We start from the raw sequence: 24232 nt of genomic DNA on the forward strand, positions 1-24232 counted from the left end.
ACAGCAAAGGACTTGGAAGAGCAGTTGAATGGAATGGACAGTGTCTTGAAAGGAGGATATAAGATGAACGTCAACAAAAGCAAAACGAGGATAATGGAATGTAGTCAAATTAAATCGGGTGATGCTGAGGGAATTAGATTAGGAAATGAGACACTTCAAGTAGTAAAGGAGTTTTGCTATTTAGGAAGTAAAATAACTGATGATGGTCGAAGTAGAGAGGATATAAAATGTAGACTGGCAATGGCAAGGAAAGCGTTTCTGAAGAAGAGAAATTTGTTAACATCGAATATAGATTTATGTATCAGGAAGTCGTTTCTGAAAGTATTTGTTTGGAGTGTAGCCATGTATGGAAGTGAAACATGGACGATAACTAGTTTGGACAAGAAGAGAATAGAAGCTTTCGAAATGTGGTGCTACAGAAGAATACTGAAGATAAGGTGGATAGATCACGTAACTAATGAGGAGGTATTGAATAGGATTGGGGAGAAGAGAAGTTTGTGGCACAACTTGACTAGAAGAAGGGATCGGTTGGTAGGACATGTCCTGAGGCATCAAGGGACCACAAATTTAGCATTGGAGGGCAGCGTGGAGGGTAACAATCATAGAGGGAGACCAAGAGATGAATTCACTAAACAGATTCAGAAGGATGTAGGTTGGAGTAGGTACTGGGAGATGAAGGAGCTTTCACAGGATAGATTAGCATGGAGAGCTGCATCAAACCAGTCTCAGGACTGAAGACCACAACAACAACATGTACAAATCAATGAAGGTAGACCAGTTTCTATATACATTGTATGGATATCCTCCAGTTCATGAAGATATTCCACAATGAATATGCAGAGGCTTGCTAGAACACACAGAACAAAAACATATTGCCATGAAGTATGCTGAATGCAGTGTTATATATTTGTTAGTGTCACTGGCTGGTTTGCTTCCGGTCAGCAAAGAAACCACCAATAATTATTATTTGTTGTTTAGTATTTATCATCTCCAAAATGTTCTGGAAGTTTATTATGTTTGTATATTCTGGACTATTTGATTTTGTAAAAATAGTAGCACTCTCCATCCAGGAGTCAGTTCTGTTCTACCTGTATGTTGGTGTTCTGTTCTGTCCATTCATTGGTGTTCCCAATAAATGTTCTTTCAGTGCTAAGGGCTGTACTTCACCGGCAACCCTGTTTCAGAATTGACATTGTTTGGTGGAGACACTGGTTATCTTTTCATTGTGGATGCTCTGGACATATTGTTCACTATGACAGAGAAAGAAGACAAGTGTTCAGCGACTACTATACTGCAAGACGTTCTGTTCACATCAGTCAACTGCAGATGATTAAACTTAACCCATGGGACAAAGCCCTGCTCCCCAGAATTTGATACCTGTTTCCTGTCACCATTCACAGGTACGAGCTACTCACCTAGCTGCTAAATTCAGGAAAACTAAGCAAGGTGACCAACCATGGAGGTGAGGCCATCACAGATGAAAACCTTCAATGGCAACAGTTATAGGATGTCGGGAAATCTTATCAACAGCCAACCTGTGAAGATGCTAGTCAACTCTGGGGATTCTTTTTCTATAATGTCAAATGCTTATAACCAATAGCTAAAGAAGACTGCAGTCTGTGGTACAAAAACAATTGTGCTGAATGTTACTAATGGGAAATATGTTCAGCAGACAGGAATATGTGGAGCAAGAATAGCTATCAATGACAGAAAGCAGCCCACTGAATTTGTCATTTTAGCAGAATTGTATTGCTGTTCTCAGATAGAATTTCTTGCAAGCATCACAAGCAGTCACAGACTAAAAAGTCAGAGCTTCAGACTGACAAAGCTATTCCAACAAGCACATAACATAAATTGTTCTGGCTGGTTACTTGCTGCTGAAGGTGTTGTTATCATGCCATCATCAACAAGGCCAGTTTTAGTCATCAGTCTAGATACTTAGTTAAACTGTAAAACTTTTGTTGATTAACTCATACCTATTTGTACATGCGTAAGGACAGCTGAACTACCAATACAGACAGTGCCACAGAAGACACTACTGTCAAAGTGCCTATAGGATCTGGTCTCAGCAAGGAACTGGGAGTGGAGAAAAGACAGCCCATGGTAAAACATGGTATCAACACTGGGGACCAATTGACAATTACCCAGCACTTGTATTGTGTGTCACTAGATGAATGACACTTTATTAGGGATGAAGTTGAGAGGCTGCTGCAAGGTGATGTCATTGAACCTTCAGAGAGTCCTTGGTCTGTTCCTGCAGCCCTTGAGAAGAATGACAGCATATAACATTTCTACATAGACTACCAATGACAAAACAAAATCATGAAGAAAGCTGTCTATCCATTGTTGTGCATTGATGACTTGAAAGGAGCAAAGTATTTCTCAACTATGGATCTGCAGAGAGGCTACTGACAAACTGAAGTTGAGGAGGCTGCATTCATAAGACCTTACGGTCTCTACGAGTTCAAAGTTGTGTTGTTGGGACTACATAATGTTCCAGCCACCATTGAGTATATTACAGACAACATTCATTGACATCTTCAATGTTTTGCTATCTGGAGGACATCATCATTTTTTCCAAAGATGTTTGAAGAACATCTAAGCCAACTGACAACCACACTGAAATGTGTTCCAACTGCAGACCTCTGACTGAATCCAAAAAAGTGCCTTTTCAGCATCAAAGAAAATTCTGCTCCAGAGAAAACAAGAGCAGTCATAAATTTTCTGATAATTCACACATTCATGATGTGAGAATATTTCTTAGAATGCACTTGTACTACTAGCAATTCATAAAGGTTTGTGTGCCAAGGCATGTCCCTTTCAAGAACTACTGCAGGGAAATGTCAAACTTCACTGGAATGACATGCAGGAAAGAATTTTACTTGTCCTTACGGAGGAGCTAATATGTTCTCCAGTACCAGAATTTTATGACAAGAATGTCAAGACAGAACGTCAGCTGACCCTAGACATTATTGGGTGGGTGAGGTCTAGTACAAGCCCGAAATGGCAACAGACATACTAGTCCCATTTTAACTGGACAGTACTGAACATGCCTATGTAACACCTTATCATCAGGACTGAAGAAGCTAGACATTTGGCTTGCATACAAACCCTGGATGCCCAGTAGAAGGACCACCAACACTATAACACCAAGCACTGGCCAGTGATATACAGCTCAGGAGACTTGTTATGGACATTTATGACTTTGCAGAAAGTGGGACCATCAGAAGAAGCACTAAAGTGCTACTGTAGCCCACAATGTTTCCTTTGTCACCAGTCAGAAGTCACAGTCAAATTTCAGTACTATGACTCTTCGTCAAAAAGACAAAAGTCCAATGACACTGTCCATATCCCCAATATGACGTTCTATTATAGTCCTGAGGTGCATATTAATGATGGGGGTTTCTCGTTCAAGGAAACTGAAGACATGGTCGAAGAACACATAGTTTCAATGGGAGAGACTACTTCCACAGTGGAGGGGATGTGACTAGAATGTGAGGAACTGCCAGTGTTGTCATACAGAAGATCACTGACAAGATCTAGATTCAGAGTGCTGTAGTCAGTCCCAATGAGAACTTCTGAAACAATAGGTTGCTGTTTCTCCAAACAAGAGAACAATGTCGTGGGCTGCACTTCATGCAGTGGACACAGCCATTACAATTACTGACTGACGTGGTGCTTGTTTTCAGACAAACATGATCACCAGCAATTATTTGTTATTTACTATTTATAATTTCTGTAAGGTTCTTGAATTGTCTTATGTTTGTAATGTATTGTGCATACTGGCATATTCAGTGCATGTATAAATAACAGCAGTTTCCTTCAATATGTCAGTTCTGTTCACTCTGTACATGTGCATTTGTAATAAATGTGCTTTTCTTTCCAAATGTACTTCACTGATGATGCTAGTTTCATATTTGGACTTGATTGTTGTAAGGATGCGACAATATTTACAGATTACTTTGTAGATGAAGATGTTCTGTCATGAAATTTGGATTATAAACAGTACATCATATATAATGGTTGCATTAATTAAACTGAAATAAAGCTAAAATAGTTTATGTGTTAGGTTCCTGTAGAATTGTTTGTTCCCTGCCACAAAACAGCTTAGTCATTTTCTCTCACATTCTGTTTTTTGTGCAATTGTTCTTTATTCATCTCATGGCATGCAATCCACTTGGTTTGCATACAAGGGCAAGTCAAAGATTTACAATACAGCTACAATAATTATTATACTAATAAATAACAATGTAACACTGAAAAGGTATTTACTGAGATATATCACTCACTGTATCCAACTTAAATTTCCAGTTTAACCTGCAAGAATTCATTCCCTGAGTAATACCATTTCAGTTTCAGTCCCTCTTGTAGCTTTCTTTTAAGTGAATCTAAATTAATCTTCATTAACTTGTTCCCTTTTAATTTATTACAAATTTTTGTTCCCTGGGCATACAGTTTGAGGTAATTGGTGGATGATTTACAGTGCACATATTTTTAACAATTTTTTCTGTATTTTTAGTATATGCACTATGCTTGTTGAGTTACTCCAAAAAACAATACCATACCTAATAATGGATTCAAAGTACTTTACTCCTAAGAATTTGACTGAGTCGACTTCTTCTGTATCTTGGTTGTTGTGAATAATTTTATTCTGCTCAAATTTTTAATGTTTAGTTTTGAACTGCATCATGTGAGTCTTAAATATGTTTAGATTCAACCTGTTTAGCTGAAACAAAATTTTTAAGAGCTGATCAGAGATTCAGGATTTTTTTCTGAATCCTGAGTTTCAAATAACACAGAAGTATGAGCTGCAAACAAAACTGATGGAGAGCTGATATTTAATGGTTTGTCATTAACACAGAAGAAGAACAAGACTTGGCCTAGTAGGGAACCTTGTGGATCATCCTGAGCTATTGTTCTCCAGTCAGAACAATAATTTGCTCCATTTACAGAAATGCTAACTCTTTCTATCTGATAAGTAGGATTTAAGCCATTGTAAGGTAATGCCGCTAAAGCCGTACTTCTCAATTTTGCTCAATTTTGTAAATAAGCAATGCATGTTTTATGGAATCAAACACCTTTGCTGTTGTCTAATGATGTACTTATTTTCTCAATGAAACTGTTTTCTGCATCTGAGGAGTTTCACCTCTTATTGAAAACCAAATTGATTGTTTAGGGCAACAGAATACTTTGCAGTAAAGTTTTGGATTTGGTTAACAGCAACTTTTTCAGATCTTTTAGCTATGACTGGGAGAATTGTAATAAGGCGATAATTTCCCAAGACTTCTTTTGTTTCTGTTTTGAAAAGTGGTTTAACTTCAGCATATTTAAATACTTCTGGGAAGCAGCCCTCTTCAAAACATTGATTCATTATTTGTGGTAGCGGGTTTGCAGTTATGTTGTGTACTGCTTTAACAACAGTAGTGGGTATTCCATCCCAACCTACAGAGCTATTGTTTATTAAAACTAGACTGCATTTTCTATATCCTTCACAGACACTTTAAAAAAATTTGAACATGTTCAGAGTTTTCATTGAGCCCACAAGGATTTAATCTGTTGTGATAACATTTATATTGATATCAGACTTTGCCAATTTATAAAGAATTGTGTAAAAATGTTTCCAAATTATCTAATTACAAAAATATGAACTACTATTGTGTGTATAATTGTGTTGTTAAAAGAGTAGTTCACTTGATAAGCAAGCCAGTGAGTTTTATTGTTAATACATTTTTAGAGTATGGAGTTTTTTTGAATTAACTCAAAATCTTGACAGTTATTCCCATTTTCAAAAAGAGTGATAAACAACTCCTGCAAAAACTACTGACCAGTTTCTACTGTGCTGATATTCTCACAAATATTTGAATCACTAATGTACATTCAATTAAGCAATTATTTTGAAAACCACAACCTTAGGAACACTCGGTACAGATTTCAGCTGAGTAAAATACCACTGCAGTTGTTTTGGAAATTGCTGATCAGACTTTAACAGCTTTTGAGAATAAGATAACAGTGTCAATTGCATTATGTTATCTAAGTCCAGCATTCAATTGCATTCCTTTTAACATACTGTTAACAAAATTGGAGTATTATGGTATACAAAAATCTACATTAGTAATAATTTCTTTCCACCTGAACAATAGAAGAAAGTTTGCCTCAATAAGAAATAGGTACTCCCCCTTAGTAGAAATTGGTACAGGTGTTCCACAGGGCTCTGTCCTTGGCTGCTTCTTTTTCATTGTGGCTGCCAATGACTTGCACCATTGTGTATCACAGTCAGTTATCTGCTATGCTGATGATACAACTTTACTTACTTCACATCACGACATCCAATCTCTTTATAAGATTATACAGGAAACTCTTGGCTCCTCATTAAATTCGCTTGCAACCAATAAACTTGTTTGTAATTCAGACAAAAACCAAAAGCATATGCTAGAACTGCCTAAGAATGTAGATAATAAACATGTCAAACTCTTAGGAATACACATTGATGCCAAAATCACTTGAGAAGAACATATCAGCCTAGCCTATAAACAGGTTTGACAAGTGCCATACGTCATGTTGAAACTGAAAGATACGGTGAGCAATAATTATCTCCATTTGACATATTTCACACTGTTTCATTCAGATATATCATATGGCCTACTCATATGACAACAGTCTCCTCATTTCAGTAACATTTAAAAAAGGAAAGAAAGAAAGAAATTGTCTATGTAATATGCAAGGCTGGTCCTGAAGAGTAGCACCATCCTCTTTTTACCAGGCTTAGGATACTAACAGTGGTGAACCCATACATCTGTGTCGGCCTCTTTCTCAAGAACAAAAATAGAGAATGTGTTACCAGGGAAACGATTAATGAACACGGCATTAGAAATAGTGCCCTCAAAAATTTTAAGAAGTTTTCTCTCGCTGCTCAATCCTTGCCACTTAAAAAGTTCAAATTTAAGTTATGTAATTGGCCAACAAAAAAATCAATGTTACAACATAAAGGAGTTTTATGATATGGTCAACACTCATATTAACATTTAAGATTAAACCTGTAAACAAGATACTTGATTTTTACACATAATATGATTATTAGTATTAATACTTTGATTGCAACTGCAACTTGCTATCACTGGAAAACCCTGTTCTATTGTATGTGGTCAACGGCAATAAGAATCTGAAGCTTTCAGGTTTTTATCTGCATATTCCTCAAATAGCAGTTCCCACAAAGCAGGCTTCTCTATAAAACAAATTTATGTGTATTGAAGTCTATGATAGAAAGATCCTATGTGAAAACAACAGCAACAAATAAGGAAATGTAAAAATAAAATACATGGCTGGAACTACATAAATGGATTGCTGCACACTGCCTGTCAAGCATTGCACTGTCCTATGTAATTGCATACAACTTGGACTGCAATTGTTCACACTGACTGTAGGCTGGTCACATACAAAATACTGGGCAGACAGCTGGTTGGCTGGCTACAATTTGGTTGCATGCACACTGCATTATTATGTTCCATGTAAACTTGGCTGCATTAGACCAGCCACAAGCCTGACTGTAGCCACACTTGTCCTAAAGTGGAATGACAACAGAACAGTAGTTGTAGGTAAGGCAGATGCCAGCATATGAATACCATATGGATTCATCAAAGAGGAAGCTGCCTGGTAGAATTTTGCACAGAACATAACTTAATCATAGCTAACACTTGATTAAAGAATCATGAAAGAAGGTTTTATACGTGGATGAAGCCTGGAGATACTGGAAGGTATGAGATGGATTCTATAAAGGTAAGACAGAGATTCAGGAATGAGGTTTTAAACTGTAAGACATTTCCAGGGGCACATGTGGGCTCTGACCACAATCTATTGGTTATTAACTGTAGATTAAGACTGAAGAAACTGCAAAAAGGTGGGGATTTTAGGAGATAAGACCTGGATAAACTGAAAGAACCACAGGTTGTAGAGAGCTTCAGGAAGAGCATTAGGGAACGATTGACAAGAATGGGGGAAAGAAATACAGTAGAAGAAGAATGGGTAGCTTTGAGAGATGAAATAGTGAAGGTAGCAGAGGATCAAGTAGGCAAAAAGACGAGGGCTAGAAGAAATCCTTGGGTAACAGAAGAGATATTGAATTCAATTGATGAAACGAGAAAATATAAAAATACAGTTAATGAACCAGGCAAAAAGGAATACAAACGTCTCAAAAATGAGATCGATAGGAAGTGCAAAATGACTAAGCAGGGATGGCTAGAGAACAAATATAAGGATGTAGAGGCACATATCACTAGGGGTAAGATAGATACTGCCTACAGGAAAATAAAAGAGACCTTTGGAGAAAAGAGAACCACTTGTATGAATAACAAGAGCTCAGATGGAAACCCAGTTATAAGCAAAGAAGGGAAAGCACAAAGGTGGAAGGAGTATATAGAGGGTCTAAACAATGGTGATGTTCTTGAGGACAATATTATAGAAATGGAAGAGACTGTAGATGAAGATGAAATAGGAGATAGATCTGTACCTACAGATTGGAAAATTGCACAGGTCGCACCAGTGTTCAAGAAGGGTAGTAGGAGTAATCCATTTAACTACAGACCTATATCACTGACGTCGGTTTGCAGTAGGGTTTTGGAGCATATACTGTATTCAAACATTATGAATCACCTCGAAGGGAACGATCTATTGACACGTAATCAGCATGGCTTCAGAAAACATCGCTCTTGTGCAACGCAGCTAGCTCTTTATTCGCACGAAGTAATGGCAGCTATCGACAGGGGATCTCAAGTTGATTCCGTATTTCTAGATTTCCGGAAAGCTTTTGACACCGTTCCTCACAAGCGACTTCTAATCAAGCTGCGGAGCTATGGGGTATCGTCTCAGTTGTGCGACTGGATTCGTGATTTCCTGTCAGGAAGGTCGCAGTTCGTAGTAATAGACGGCAAATCATCGAGTAAAACTGAAGTGATATCAGGTGTTCCCCAGGGAAGCGTCCTGGGACCTCTACTGTTCCTGATCTATATAAATGACCTGGGTGACAATCTGAGCAGTTCTCTTAGACTGTTCGCAGATGATGCTGTAATTTACCGTCTAGTAAGGTCATCCGAAGACCAGTATCAGCTGCAAAGCGATTTAGAAAAGATTGCTGTATAGTGTGTCAGGTGGCAGTTGACGCTAAATAACGAAAAGTGTGAGATGATCCACATGAGTTCCAAAAGAAATCCGTTGGAATTCGATTACTCGATAAATAGTACAATTCTCAAGGCTGTCAATTCAACTAAGTACCTGGGGGTTAAAATTACGAACAACTTCAGTTGGAAGGACCACATAGATAATATTGTCGGGAAGGCGAGCCAAAGGTTGCGTTTCATTGGCAGGACACTTAGAAGATGCAACAAGTCCACTAAAGAGACAGCTTACACTACACTCGTTCGTCCTCTGTTAGAATATTGCTGCGCGGTGTGGGATCCTTACCAGGTGGGAATGACAGAGGACATCGAAAGGGTGCAAAAAAGGGCAGCTCGTTTTGTATTATCGCGTTATAGGGGAGAGAGTGTGGCAGATATGATACACGAGTTGGGATGGAAGTCATTACAGCATAGACGTTTTTCGTCGCGGCGAGACCTTTTTAAGAAATTTCAGTCACCAACTTTCTCTTCCGAATGCGAAAATATTTTGTTGAGCCCAACCTACATAGGTAGGAATGATCATCAAAATAAAATAAGAGAAATCAGAGCTCGAACAGAAAGGTTTAGGTGTTCGTTTTTTCCGCTCGCTGTTCGGGAGTGGAATAGTAGAGAGATAGTATGATTGTGGTTCGATGAACCCTCTGCCAAGCACTTAAATGTGAATTGCAGAGTAGTCATGTAGATGTAGATGTAGATACTGCGTGAAGAGTTTGACAGAGCACTGAAAGACCTAAGTCGAAACAAGGTCCCGGTAGTAGACAACATTCCATTAGAACTACTGGTAGCCTTGGGAGAGCCAGGCCTAACAAAACTCTACTGTCTAGTGAGCCAGATGTATGAGACAGGCGAAATACCCTCAGAATCCAAGAAGAATATAATAATTATAATCCCAAAGAAAGCAGGTGTTGACAGACGTGAAAATTACTGAACTATCAGTTTAATAAGCCACAGCTGCAAAATACTAACACGAATTCTTTACAGATGAATGGAAATACTGCTAGAAGCTGACCTCGGGGAAGATCAGTTTGGATTCCATAGATATGCTGGAACATGTGAGGCAATACTGACCCTACAACTTATTTTAGAAAATAGATTAAGGAAAGGCAAACCTACGTTTCTAGCATTTGTAGACTTAGAGAAAGCTTTTGACAATGTTGACTGGAATACTCTCTTTAAAATTCTGAAGGGAGCAGAGGTAAAAATACATGGAGCGAAAGACTATTTACAATTTGTACAGAAACCAGATGGCAGTTATAAGAGTCGAGGGACATGAAAGGGAAGCATGTACAAGTTTTATATCAGCATTAATTATCACTGATGCAGCTTTATTAGCACTTCTTGGGCCATAATCATTGTTGGAGCGGAATAAAATGATCATATAGCACATATGAATAGTTTTTGAAAGAAAAGACTATGTATACCAGGTTCAACCAAGGCGAGCTATTCTGCATGCGAGTGTGATGTGCTAAATTCATACAGCCAAGGCTTAGCCTGTCTCGGCTTTGCTCAGTTCTTCTCGGAAGTACATTTCATTTAGCATAGTGGTGTGGGATTTTTCAGTCAGCATGACGTTTTTCAGTTCACCAGAATTGTATGGCAACAGTGGTTACCTTTCACTATTTGTTGTTCATATAAGGGAAGATTACAGGCAGAGCTAGTTAAAAAACATTTTTCCTCGCGAGCTAATTATATTTGCTGAATTCCCCCCCCCCCCCCCCCCCCCTCCATTTTACTGTGAACTTTTTCATGCTTGTCTGTTTTTTATGCTGTGATACACACTACATACAAATTGTGCACTTGGGACCCCAGGCACCCTCCTCTATTCAGTGCCCCAAGTGGTTGCTACTGCTTGTAATACGTCCTGTCCAGAAATCTTACAGTTGTGACACCACTTCTCAGCTTGGTGACCTAAGTGTTGGCTTGTGTTGCTTGTGCCTTAAACCAGCCTTGATCTCATGTCCAGTGGCTGTAGGCACAAAAAGAGGCAGTTTAGAAATCTGTTGTCACAAGCCTTTAAAAATGAATGGGAATGACTGAAGAGAAGGATGAGAATTCTCCACTGCTCTTATGCAATTGCATAATTGAAGAGTAGCACAACGTTGATATGAATCAACATTACAACACTATGCAGAAAGAATTTAAAGATTTAGTTTGATAATGAAAGAGCCAAAAATTATAACAGTTGACAGATGGGATTGTGCTTCCTCATCATAAGAAATGAAAATGATTCTAATAGACTCTGATTGGGAGACTGTAATTGGGCCTGGTGAGATGGGACCTAGCAAAACGGCATCAGTTGCTGATAGAAAAGTACATATAAAAAGTCAATGTAAGGCACTAGCAAAAATTGTATTTTTGATATGTAATGAGCACCAAATGCATATATGAAATTTGACAAATCCAAAAACAGTATGGGAAGAGCTTCAGAAATTATATGCTCCAAAGGATAGCAAATTTCACACTGTGAAACTGATAATAATTGAAAATGAAGAATTGTGAATCTATGCAAAATTATCTACAGCTGATAAACAAAATGGCAGCAGATCTGATGAACACTGGTGAAGAAACTGAAGATGGAGATCTAGCAATGACTATCATAAGAGGGCTTGCATATGCATGGGATGCAGTAGTTACAGCTTTGTATTGTATGGCAGGCACTACAATTAAAATTTGTCTGCTTCCTGAAGATGTTATGAGTCATGAGTATAAATGTTTGCATTATCTTTGAAAGCTAGTATCCATAATCAGAAGTACCAAAATACAGCACTTCCGGAACAATGTGACAAAGGTCAGGAACAAACAATAAAAGAAGTGACACAAAAAGCTACTTTTGTTTGTTTAAACTGCAGCAAAGTCAATCACATATCCAGGAACTTCCCTGAAGATGGCAAATTTTAAAGAGAGTGAAAGATATGAGATGCTCGTAGTACAATTGCTACCCGTGGTGCACTTACATTGAACAACTATAACTGGATAGTGGATTCTGGGGCTACTCACAATATGGTTCCATATAATTTATTTTTCATCTGTTGATAAAAATATTTTAGTTGAAATCCTAACTTAAGCTGAGGGCAAAAATACAGAAGCTGTGGGGAAAGGTACAGTGAGGGTGAACATGATTAACAATGAAGGTCTGGCTAAAGAATTTGTAGCTACAAATACACTACTTGAGCCTGTGATCAACCAAGCAACCTTAACACCAAATCACACTTGACAGAATGTCCCGTCACATCAAGTCAAAGCATTTCACAATGTATTTCAGATAGCGGCATCCACACAGGCCATCAATGGCAAAGAATACCATGTCACATAGCACTGTCAAGATTTCTCAGGAAGTAAGTTTTGATGGTGACGATTTTGGGGGAGCTGTGTCATCATCGTCTTACTTCAGAAAATAGACTATATTTCTGGCACATAGGTGATTTTTGTCATTTTGTGTCTTCTTAATCTTTATTTTAATATTTTGCTTTGTTTTCATGACAAATTGCAAATGATCCATGATGACTTGGATCGTTTTTTCAATTGGGTGTTTTTCCACATGTGAGGCCAGAAATCTGAAAGTGAAAAATGATTTAGGTTTCACAATAACAGAACACAGCTGCTGCCGGCAGTGTGTGTAAATGAATAAAGAAATTTTCATAAAATATTCTTTCATTAAGTGAAAAGATCAGTTTTATTGAAGGAAAAAATGCTGTTGTTTATGACATTACTTTATATATGGGGAAAAAAAGCATAACATAAGCAATGATCACAAGTTTCATGTTTTTCTGATGTGTAGGTGGTAAATGTGAAAACATGAACTATGGTGGTGATATTACTAAATGTGTCCGAACAGCATCAATGTGCTGTTACTCTTTTCTTGGCTGCCAAAAGACAAAACACTTGTAGATACCTGTCAGAGAATGAAGAATGTATGTGGGGCAGCAGATCTGTTGAAAACTGGCATTGTGGAATGGCGTGCCACGTTCCATATTGGTTGCGATTTGACACCAGATGCCGGTTGATCTGGGAGGCTGGTGCCACTGCTGGAAATTAGAGTTGAAATTGTTGACAATACACTGGTGTAATGCATTGTTCCCTCTTCCCAAGAAGTTCAAGATCCATCCATCTGCTGGAAAGATGATGCTCAGCCTGTTATTTGATTTCAAGAAACCTGTAGTCTCCATCAGTGGGGAGTGGTACTGCACAATGCTGGAGAAATTGTGGCATGCAATTAAGGTGAGACGCTGCCAAAACTGTGACAAGGCTTGGTGCACCTTCATGGTAATGCATGTCCACATATCACAAATTCTGTAATGCAGAGGTTACACCAGTTCAAGTGAGAGACACTCTAACACGTGCCCTATGATCCTGATCTTTCCCAATGCAATGATCACACCTTTGGTCCCTTAAAAAAAGGCCTTGTAGGGTGAACGATTTCTTTCAGATGAGGATGTGCAGCTGGCAGTTAAGAACTTATTCACATAGCTGAACACAATGTTTTGCAAACAGGTATCTTCAACCTGGTGAGGCAGTGGGATTATTGCCTTATTGTTCACAGAGATTTTGCCTAAATGGCAAATTGATTCTGGACTGTGTGGCCTTTGAACATAAGCTTTTTGATTGCTCCTTGTAGATAAAGTATTCCCTTACAAATATTATTTGATGTGCTTGTATGTATATAATTCTGCTAGGAAATAAATGTCAATGTTTTGAAAATTTATTATGAAAACGAAAAAACACAACTCACACACTCATGACTGGTGTCTGAGGCAACTGAAGCTTGTGTGTGTGTGTGTGTGTGTGTGTGTGTGTGTGTGTTTGTGTCATCTGTTTTTGATGAAGGCCTTACTGGCCGAAAGCTTTATTTGTGACAGCCTTTTTGTTGTGCCTATCTGCAACTCAGCATCTCCACTATAGATGAGTGGCAACTTTCCTTTTCACAATATTGTTATCCTTCTTGGATTTTCCATTGTTTCATTGTTTTGAAATTTTGTTTCACTTCTCAGCAAAATACAAAATTCATCAAGAATATCCATTATGAGTTTGCCATGGCCATTAGTAAACTTTATATACAGACATTTTATATTACGGATGGTACCTCACTTTCCTTGTTTGGTACTGGGCTACACAAATTGATGCAACATGAGATGACATGACATCCATTGTGAATATTTCCTGACACTGATGTAATGTGACATACCATTCCGTTGATGCCTAGTTTGAATTGATCTTTATCTGTGAGACAGCTTCATTGACAATGATAGAAAAGTAGTTTTCCATAAAGAAATTGCAAGATCTACATGAATCTGGAATGTAGCTCATTGAAACTCAACAGAAAGATCATTTATATTACATAAATATGAAGCCATGTACAAATGACAGATCAATAAACATATTGGGAAATAATATGTTTAACAAAATCACCAGACTTTAGGAGTCATCAAATGATGTGCTCCAGTAAGAGTACAATCAACAACATGATAAAAAGGATGCAGTCCTGGGATTAGACCATGAAAAAAATGAAATAAACCCATGTGATGACCATTTTTGAAGACAGTTTCACAAAATTCAAATGGTCGAAAACCCCACTTCAGAACTCGTTCATGGTGATCTCAGAGGACATATCAACATTACAAGTTTTGGGCGGCAATAGATGTTTAATTAGTATTGGGCAGGTTCCAAGTAGATACATATTTGTGTGTTTATTAAAAAAAGGATGAAGAATCAGTATTTGAAAAATTCAATAAATGGAAGATTCAAATGGAAAAACAAACCAGTAAATACATGAAGATAATCTGCACTGGCAATGGCCTAGAATGATGTCTGTGCAAATGATTGCAGTTCTATGACATATACACCACAGCAAAATGGTATAGCTGAACATCTCCATAGAAGATTAATGGATATGGGAAGTCACAGCTGCTAGGAAGCAATTTACAAAATAGTTCTTGGGCTGGGTTGATGTACATTACAGCATAAATAAGAAATTGTGTGTGTACTTCATCATCATTGACTCGCAAGTCGCCGAAGTGGCGTCAACTAAAGAGGACTTGCAATACAGCAGCTGAACTCCCCCTGCATGGGGCCTCTCGGCCAGCAATGCAATTGATCATTTCATTTTTTGTGTTACAAATTGCCATTATAACAGAAAAACACCTTCTGGATTATGGGCAGGTAGAAAGCTCAATGTAGAACTATTGTGTGAGATGGAACGCAAAATTTTCATTCATATATACTAACAGACATCATTATAAATTATCTACGAGGGCAGAAAAAGACATTCTTATTGGATATCTCTCTGTAGCCATGAACACAGGATCTGGGTGCCAGAAGTGAATCAGGTTTTGAAATCTAGGGACTGTATATTCAAAGAATTTTTGAGTGGCAAGTACTCAACTGAAAGTAGAGAATAAAAAATTTATTGACATGTACAATTAAGGAACATTACCCTTTCCAAGTATTGAAGTTGAAGAGAAAGAGGAAATTCAAGCAATGAAGGGGACTTTTATGATTTCTCAGATCAGGAGGAAAATTTGGCTCAAATGCCTTAGTTAAGTAGAGGTCATCAGGAGCATATGGGACATTCTGAAACTTCACAAAATCAGTGCATTCCAAGAAAGGATACTGTTGTGACAGTGCCACGACATTTAACAGTGCTGCCATGACAGTACGCGCAAACGGCGATAGAGGCACTCCCCAACTCGACTGAGCGCGGGAGCGCCACCTAGCTACAAACGGCGCCGGCCGCATGTCACAGCACGGCAGTCGAATACGAGATACTGAGTTGTTATCATGTAATCAGCTATTGTTTGTAAGAGAGAGTGTTGAATATCCACGCAATTATTGGTGATTAAAGGTTATAACACCTTTTGGCGACGAGGTTGGATATTTTCACTGCGTTGTGGATTTGCGTGTTCGTGATGGGGCAGACATGGAACAGCTTATGCAAGCGCTTATTGAACAACAAACACAGCCGACGGCTGCGATTCAGGCGTTGTCGACATCGCTTACTCATCATCTGTCTTCCTCTTCTCCACCTCCATTCCCTCCTTACGAAGAGGCCGCTGAAGACTGGGAGGATTATGAGAAGCGTTTGCGGCAACACTTCTTGGCTTTCGGCGTTATCGACGCTCCTATGTGTAAGTCGTTATTTCTATCTTGGATTTCCCCACGGATCTATCAGCTACTATCTCAGTTAGCCCCTCTGTGGGAATCTGCCTCTCTGTCCTTCCAAGAAATGTGTGACTTATTGTCTAACTATTACCGAAAAAACACCCACATCGTTGCCGCCCGTGTGGCGTTCTACCGGTGTCGTAAACAGCCCCATCAATCTTACCGGGCTTGGGCGGCGGAACTACATGGTCTGAGCAGGAAATGTCAGTTTGTCACGGACACTCATCATGAGTCTTATGCTGATTCAGTGGTTAGGGATGCTATTCTACGGCTTGCTCCTGATAAAGAAGTTCGGCAACGTGCCCTACAATTGCCAAACCCGTCATTGTCGGAACTTCTAAGCATCGCTCAATCCTTTGAAGTGTCTCACGCTGCTGGCGCACAAATAGACACGTGGTGTGATGTAGGCGCTGTACAGTCAACTCTCGACACGGACAATTTGCCTGTTTCACAGGAGAACGAAAATGTGGCGGCGGTTCACTCGCGTAAACAACATCGCGTTGGGCCGCAACGCTCACAGCGAAACCAGCAACCACAGAATCCGGTTCGTTTCGCACTTCCTTCGTGCCCCCGTTGTTTCGTACAGCATGACAGTGCCGCGTGTCCAAAATGTTGGGCCATGTGTAATTCATGTAGGAAAGAAGGCCACATTGCTTCTGTGTGTTAGTCCCCTAAAGTCCCTGTTGACGAGGATGAGGCATCGGACATGGATATTCACTGAGTGCTTTCTCAAACAAATAAGTTGTTTGTTACTGTTCGTGTTCTGGATAAAGACATCGGCATGCAAGTGGACACTGGCTCTGCAGTAACTCTCATTAATTCTTGCACATATTTGGATTTGGGCTCCCCTCCTTTGTCTCCAGTTACGCAAAATCTGAGGACTTATAATAAACAGAAAATTCCTATCATGGGCCAGTTTGATGCTTCCACTGCCTACAAGTCTGTTGTTCGGCCCCTCACGTTTTATGTGGTGGATCATGCGGGCACTGAAAACCTGTTCGGTTATGATGCTTTCCAGTTATTTGGGTTCTCCATTGATGATGATGTGCACCTCTTATCTAAGGATATTCCGTATCAACAGCTGGATGGATTGTGTTCTGAATTTTCGTCCGTGTTCTCTGCTGGTCTGGGTTGTGCCAAGGATTTTGAAGCCCACATTACTCTTAAACCTACGGCTTGCCCTAAGTTTTTCCGGGCACGCCCTATTCCGGTGGTGTTGCGTGCACCTGTCAAGGCTGAGATAGACAGGTTAACAGCTTCAGGGATTCTCCTTCCTGTTACCTCCAGCGAATGGGCATCGCTGATCATGGTGGTTTCTAAACCAAACGGGATTCTGCGATTGTGTGGTGATTTTAAAGCCACTGTCAACGCTCAGAGCCTCATTGACACTAATCCTCTTCCCCGTCCTGAGGAGTTGTTTACCAAGCTCGCTGGGGGTCAGTTCTTTTCCAAACTTGACTTATCGGAGGTGTACCATCAGTTGCCGTTGGATGCTACTTCCAAGGAATTTCTCGTTATCAACACTCCTTGTGGGTTGTATCAGTACCAGCGGTTACCATTTGGCGTTGCTAGCGCATCGGCCATTTTTCAGCAGTTTTTGGAACAGCTCACGGCTTCCGTTCCCGGCTGCATAAACTATCTGGATGACATTGTTGTCACGGGGGCCTCCACTGAGGAGCACCTTTGTAATTTGCGTTCACTGTTTCGGGTTTTGCATTCGGCTGGGTTGAGGTGCAATCTGGACAAGTCACAGTTCTTCCAACCGTCCATTGTGTATCTTGGTTTCCACTTGTCCCGTGAGGGTATACGTCCTCTACGTCAGCACATTGCGGCCATTAACGCTCTACCCTGGCCGCCTACGGTCAAAGAACTTCAGGCGTTTCTAGGCAAGATTGCTTATTATCACAAATTCATTCCATCCGCAGCGGCGGTAGCTTATCCTCTGCATCAGCTGTTATGCAAAAAAGTCCCTTTCTGTTGGTCCGAAGGGTGTGAGCAGGCTTTTGTCCACCTGAAGGCTCATTTGCAGTCGGCGCCTTGTCTTGCCACATTCCGTCCGAGTCAGCACTTGGTTCTGGCGACTGACACGTCACAGTATGGCCTAGGGGCTGTTCTCGCCCATTGGTATGAGGATGGGTCAGAATGACCCATTGCCTATGCTTCCAAGACCCTCAACGAGGCGCAACGGCGTTACTCTCAAATCGAAAAGGAGGCGCTCGCTATCATTTATGCTCTAAAAATGTTCAGCGTTTTTTTTGTATGGTTCTAAGTTTCACCTCATCACCGACCACAAACCACTGGTCTCTCTGTTCAGCCCATCGGAGACGCTTCCGGATAAGGCAGCTCACCGCCTGCAACGTTGGGCCTTATACTTAGTCTCGTTTTCACTATGAGATTCACTATCACCCACGGCCCAGCACACCAACACTGATGCACTGTTGCGATTGCCGATGGGCCCCGACCCGGTTTTCGATCGTGATGAACTCCTCTGTTTCCACATTGATGAGAAAGAATGTCGTGCGGTCGAGGGTTTTCCACTTACAGGTTCGCAGGTCGCGTCGGCTACTGCGTGGGACCCGGTACTGCGTCGGGTGATCGGTTTTGTTCAACGGGGTTGGCCGGACAGGACCAAGGGCCAGGCATCAGATCCCCTTCGCAACTACCATGCCGTGCTCCTTCGTCTGTCTGTTCGTGATGGTGTTGTTCTTCTGGCCACGGATGGCGCATCTCCACGGGTTGTGGTGCCAGCCTCTCTTCGTAAAGATGTTCTCAAACTGTTGCATGAAGGTCACTGGGGTATTTCTCGGACTAAGTCCCTGGCCCGCAGGCACGTTTATTGGCCCGGTATTGATTCGGACATCGCCCACATGGTTGCTGCGTGTGGTCAGTGTGCTCAACAACTGGCTGCACCTCATACAATGCCCTCTCCGTGGCCTGATCCAGCACAGCCATGGGAACGGGTGCACGCTGACTTTGCCGGCCCCTTCCTCGGTACTTATTGGCTACTGTTGATTGATGCCTTCTCAAAGTTTCCGTTTGTTGTCAGATGTCCGTCGCCCACCACTGCGGCGACGAAGCTGGCTTTGTCCAAAATCTTTGTGCTAGAAGGTCTTCCATCCACAATCGTCACGGACAATGGCCCTCAGTTCTCTTTGCAGGCCTTCCGTGATTTTTGTACTGGACAAGGGATTCATCATGTTACAGCACCTCCCTTCCATCCACAATCGAATGGGGAGGTCGAGCGCCTTGTCCGCACTTTCAAATGCCAGATGAAAAAATTCCTTAGTGATTTTTCCACAGATGACACTCTGCTGCAATTTCTGAGTTCTTATCGCTTCACGCCTCTGGATGATCGCAGCCCTGCTGAACTCTTGCATGGCCACCAACCGCGCACTCTACTTCACCTGCTTCACCCTGTCAGGCCTTGTGCTGTGTCCCCTAGTGCGGGAAAATACTCGTTGGGCGCCGATGTATGGGCACGAGGGTATGGATCTTGCCCTAAATGGATTCCAGGGGTGGTCAAGGCTCTTCGCGGCCGCCGGCTTTGTGAAATACGTACGGACAACGGCACGGTTGTTCGCCATTACGACCAGATGCGCCCACGAGTGGTGGCCATGCCTGTGCCACTGCCCCTTCTTTCGCCTCCACCAGCCCGAGAAGCCAGTCCTGTCGCCGCTGCCGATCTATCGTACGTGTTGATTCAGCCGGCGTCGCTACCGCTTCCGAGTATGCCGGAACCGGCCCCACTCGGGACGCCGCCTTCTTCGGGACCCGTCTCGCTGGAGCACACTCCCAGGTCCATGACACGTACGGATGCTGCTCCGGAGTTTTCACCCATCATCTCATCCAGGAGGCACATTCCATGCACGAGCTTCCGTCCTGGACATTTTCGACCATACTCTCATGTCTCTCCGCGGGATCTTCTCAGGGCCTCACAAGAGGCCATGGATGTCTCCGCACTGTCCATGTCTCCAAGGAAGTGAGTGTTTTTTTTTCAAGGGGGGAAAAGTGTTGTGACAGTGCCACGACATTTAACAGTGCCGCCACGACAGTACGCGCAAACGCCAATAGAGGCGCTCCGCAACTCGGCTGAGCGTGGGAGCGCCACCTAGCGGCGCCGGCCGCATGTCACGGCACGGCAGTCGAATACAAGATACTGAGCTGTTATCATGTAATCAGCTATTGTTTGTAAGAGAGAGTGTTGAATATCCACGCAATTATTGGTGATTAAAGGTTATAACGGATACAACAAAAGAAAAAAAATGGGTTTGAGCAAATGTCATCCAATGACACTTCATTCAAAAGGGAAGGCTTATAGCAAAGAAGCACAAATAAAAATTGTCTGAGGAATGAACAATGACAACCCATTATCACATCATGAAGCAGTTAATAATTCTGATGATGGAGTAGAATGGATGGATGCACTGAATGAAGAAATTAACTCCATAAAGAGTCATGATGCCTGGAAATTGATTGAGATATGATCTGATGTAATTCCGGGAAAGAACAGGTGGGTATTTAAAAATAAAATAATTGATGAGAAGCAAACTTTTAAAGTTGAAAAGGGCTTTAATCAAATAAAAGGCATAGGCTATAATGAGATTTATGTTCTTGTTTCAATTTTTGGAACAGTTTGTCTTTGGATAGCAGCCAGTGTTGAGCAAAGTTGGCACGTTGATCAGTATGATGTGAGTAGTACATACAGACATACCAAATTAATGTAAAATGTTTATATGTTCCAGCCTGAAGGTTTCAGCAAGAAGGATCAAGAAAGTTTGATCTGCAAGTTAAACAAGTTAACATATGGAGTGAAACAAAGAGGAAAATGCTGGAAATGATCATTTAAATAACTCACTAGAAAAACTGGGATTTATTCAAAATGATATAGATCCATGTGAATACAAATTAAGTGCAAAGGAAGGGAAAACTAATCTTTCAATATATGTGGATGAAATGCATACATTTGCACAGAATGAAGAGCTGAGGCAGAGGGTGAAAACTTTTCTAGAAGGTTTCTTTGAAATCTGAACATGGGCATGGTGTCCCAAATGTTAGGAGTGAAATTTGAAAACAGTGGAGATAGAATGGTTAATCTTTCTCAGAGGAAGTATATTTATTAATTATTTGAAAGATTTAGATTTAAAAACGTTAAGGGAGCCAAGACCCTGATGGAAATGAAACCAAATTTCCTTGGTGAAAAGTGTAATGATGAAATTAAAAGTTTACGTATCGTAAGCTTATTGCTGGACTCCTTTACTTTTTACAGAAGACTTGATCAGACATAGCTATCACAGTAGTAAAGCTGCCACAATGTCATTCACAATTTAACGAGAACCATTTAAAAGCGGCATACTGTCATAAAATAACAATGCATCAGGGAGAAAGTAATGGAGGGAATGATTGACATTCAATGGATAAAAATCAAGCAGACTTGCTAACAAAATCACTGAGCATAATATTCATGAATATCATTGTAGGAAAACAGATATCAATTTGAGGGGGTCAAAGGAGGGGAGGGGAGGGGGGGGGGAGTGCTAAGTATTAAACAAGTGGACAAGAGCACTTTTATTTATTCCTTTTTTGTGACATGACTGCATTATCTTTGATCTTGTTTGAAAAGAAGATGAAGAGGTAAGAAGCCTTTGTTCTTTTAAAAAAGAGTTCACAGATTTTTCTTTCATATTAATGTTTGTGATATGGCCATTTCCTTCTACTCCAACAGAGGCTTATGAAGTCAACCAAAATTTGGAAAGGCACTGAGAAATGTTAGTGTTTCAACAATGATTAAGGCTAAAAGAAGATAATACAAAACAAATTTGTAAAATTATTTATGTATATCTCAGAACAAATGTTGGAAAAAAATTCCTCCTCAATGTAACACACGAGACATTCATTAAAATGATCAAGAGCTGCATTGAAAGAGAATTGGAATTTAATCGAAGCAACAAGCTGGTCTAGGAAATGGACATGGCAAAGCAGACAATTTATATAGTGAAGTAAATATTATCACTATGCCACATGGGATTTACAGATTATGAGAAATTTGTTCAATAAATTTTAACAAAATTTGTACAGATAACCTTTGAAATGCAAGACATCTATTCTATGTATACTAGTTTATTAAGAATATGTATACTAGTGCTCTAGTTTCCATTAGACATCATCAGTGAAATGGGAATTCAAAACTGAATGTCAGACAATGAGATTCCTATCATAAAAACTAACTACAGCAATCCTATACAAAGTTTTCAAATTCATGATCTGAGAATACAAAGAAGCAATATGTGTTAATGGAACCAACTTTGTTTGATAATGGCATGCTGTGTGTCTAATGCAAAGAGACAGCAAATGACAACTACTAAAAGAATTTAACAGAGCAAGTTTCAAAATAAGACTTGAAAATGATTGAAATAAGACTAAAATTATGTGCTATGACCACAGAGAAAAGAACATTGAACAAATTTACAATGAAATACACTCCTGGAAATTGAAATAAGAACACCGTGAATTCATTGTCCCAGGAAGGGGAAACTTTATTGACACATTCCTGGGGTCAGATACATCACATGATCACAATGACAGAACCACAGGCACATAGACACAGGCAACAGAGCATGCACAATGTCGGCACTAGTACAGTGTATATCCACCTTTCGCAGCAATGCAGGCTGCTATTCTCCCATGGAGACGATGGTAGAGATGCTGGATGTAGTCCTGTGGAACGGCTTGCCATGCCATTTCCACCTGGCGCCTCAGTTGGACCAGCGTTCGTGCTGGACGTGCAGACCGCGTGAGACGACGCTTCATCCAGTCCCAAACATGCTCAATGGGGGACACATCCGGAGATCTTGCTGGCCAGGGTAGTTGACTTACACCTTCTAGAGCACGTTGGGTGGCACGGGATACATGCGGACGTGCATTGTCCTGTTGGAACAGAAAGTTCCCTTGCCGGTCTAGGAATGGTAGAACGATGGGTTCGATGACAGTTTGGATGTACCGTGCACTATTCAGTGTCCCCTCGACGATCACCAGAGGTGTACGGCCAGTGTAGCAGATCGCTCCCCACACCATGATGCCGGGTGTTGGCCCTGTGTGCCTCGGTCGTATGCAGTCCTGATTGTGGCGCTCACCTGCACGGCGCCAAACACTCATACGACCATCATTGGCACCAAGGCAGAAGCGACTCTCATCGCCGAAGACGACACGTCTCCATTCGTCCCTCCATTCACGCCTGTCGCGACACCACTGGAGGCGGGCTGCACGATGTTGGGGCGTGAGCGGAAGACGGCCTAACGGTGTGCGGGACCATATCCCAGCTTCATGGAGACGGTTGCGAATGGTCCTCGCCGATACCCCAGGAGCAACAGTGTCCCTAATTTGCTGGGAAGTGGCGGTGCGGTCCCCTACGGCACTGCGTAGGATCCCACGGTCTTGGCGTGCATCCGTGCGTCGCTGCGGTCCGGTCCCAGGTCGACGGGCACGTGCACCTTCCGCCGACCACTGGCGACAACATCGATGTACTGTGGAGACATCACGCCCCACGTGTTGACCAATTCGGTGGTATGTCCACCCGGCCTCCCGCATGCCCACTATACGCCCTCGCTCAAAGTCCGTCAACTGCACATACGGTTCACGTCCGCGCTGTCGCGGCATGCTACCAGTGTTAAAGACTGCGATGGAGCTCTGTATGCCACGGCAAACTGGCTGACACTGACGGCGGCGGTGCACAAATGCTGCGCAGCTAGCGCCATTCGACGGCCTACACCGCGGTTCCTGGTGTGTCCGCTGTGCCGTGCGTGTGATCATTGCTTGTACAGCCCTCTCGCAGTGTCCGGAGCAAGTATGGTGGGTCTGACACACCGGTGTCAATGTGTTCTTTTTTCCATTTCCAGGAGTGTATAAGAGCTAAT

This window comes from Schistocerca gregaria, chromosome 6 (genome assembly GCF_023897955.1).
Source record: "Schistocerca gregaria isolate iqSchGreg1 chromosome 6, iqSchGreg1.2, whole genome shotgun sequence".
Classification (NCBI taxonomy): domain Eukaryota; kingdom Metazoa; phylum Arthropoda; class Insecta; order Orthoptera; family Acrididae; genus Schistocerca; species Schistocerca gregaria.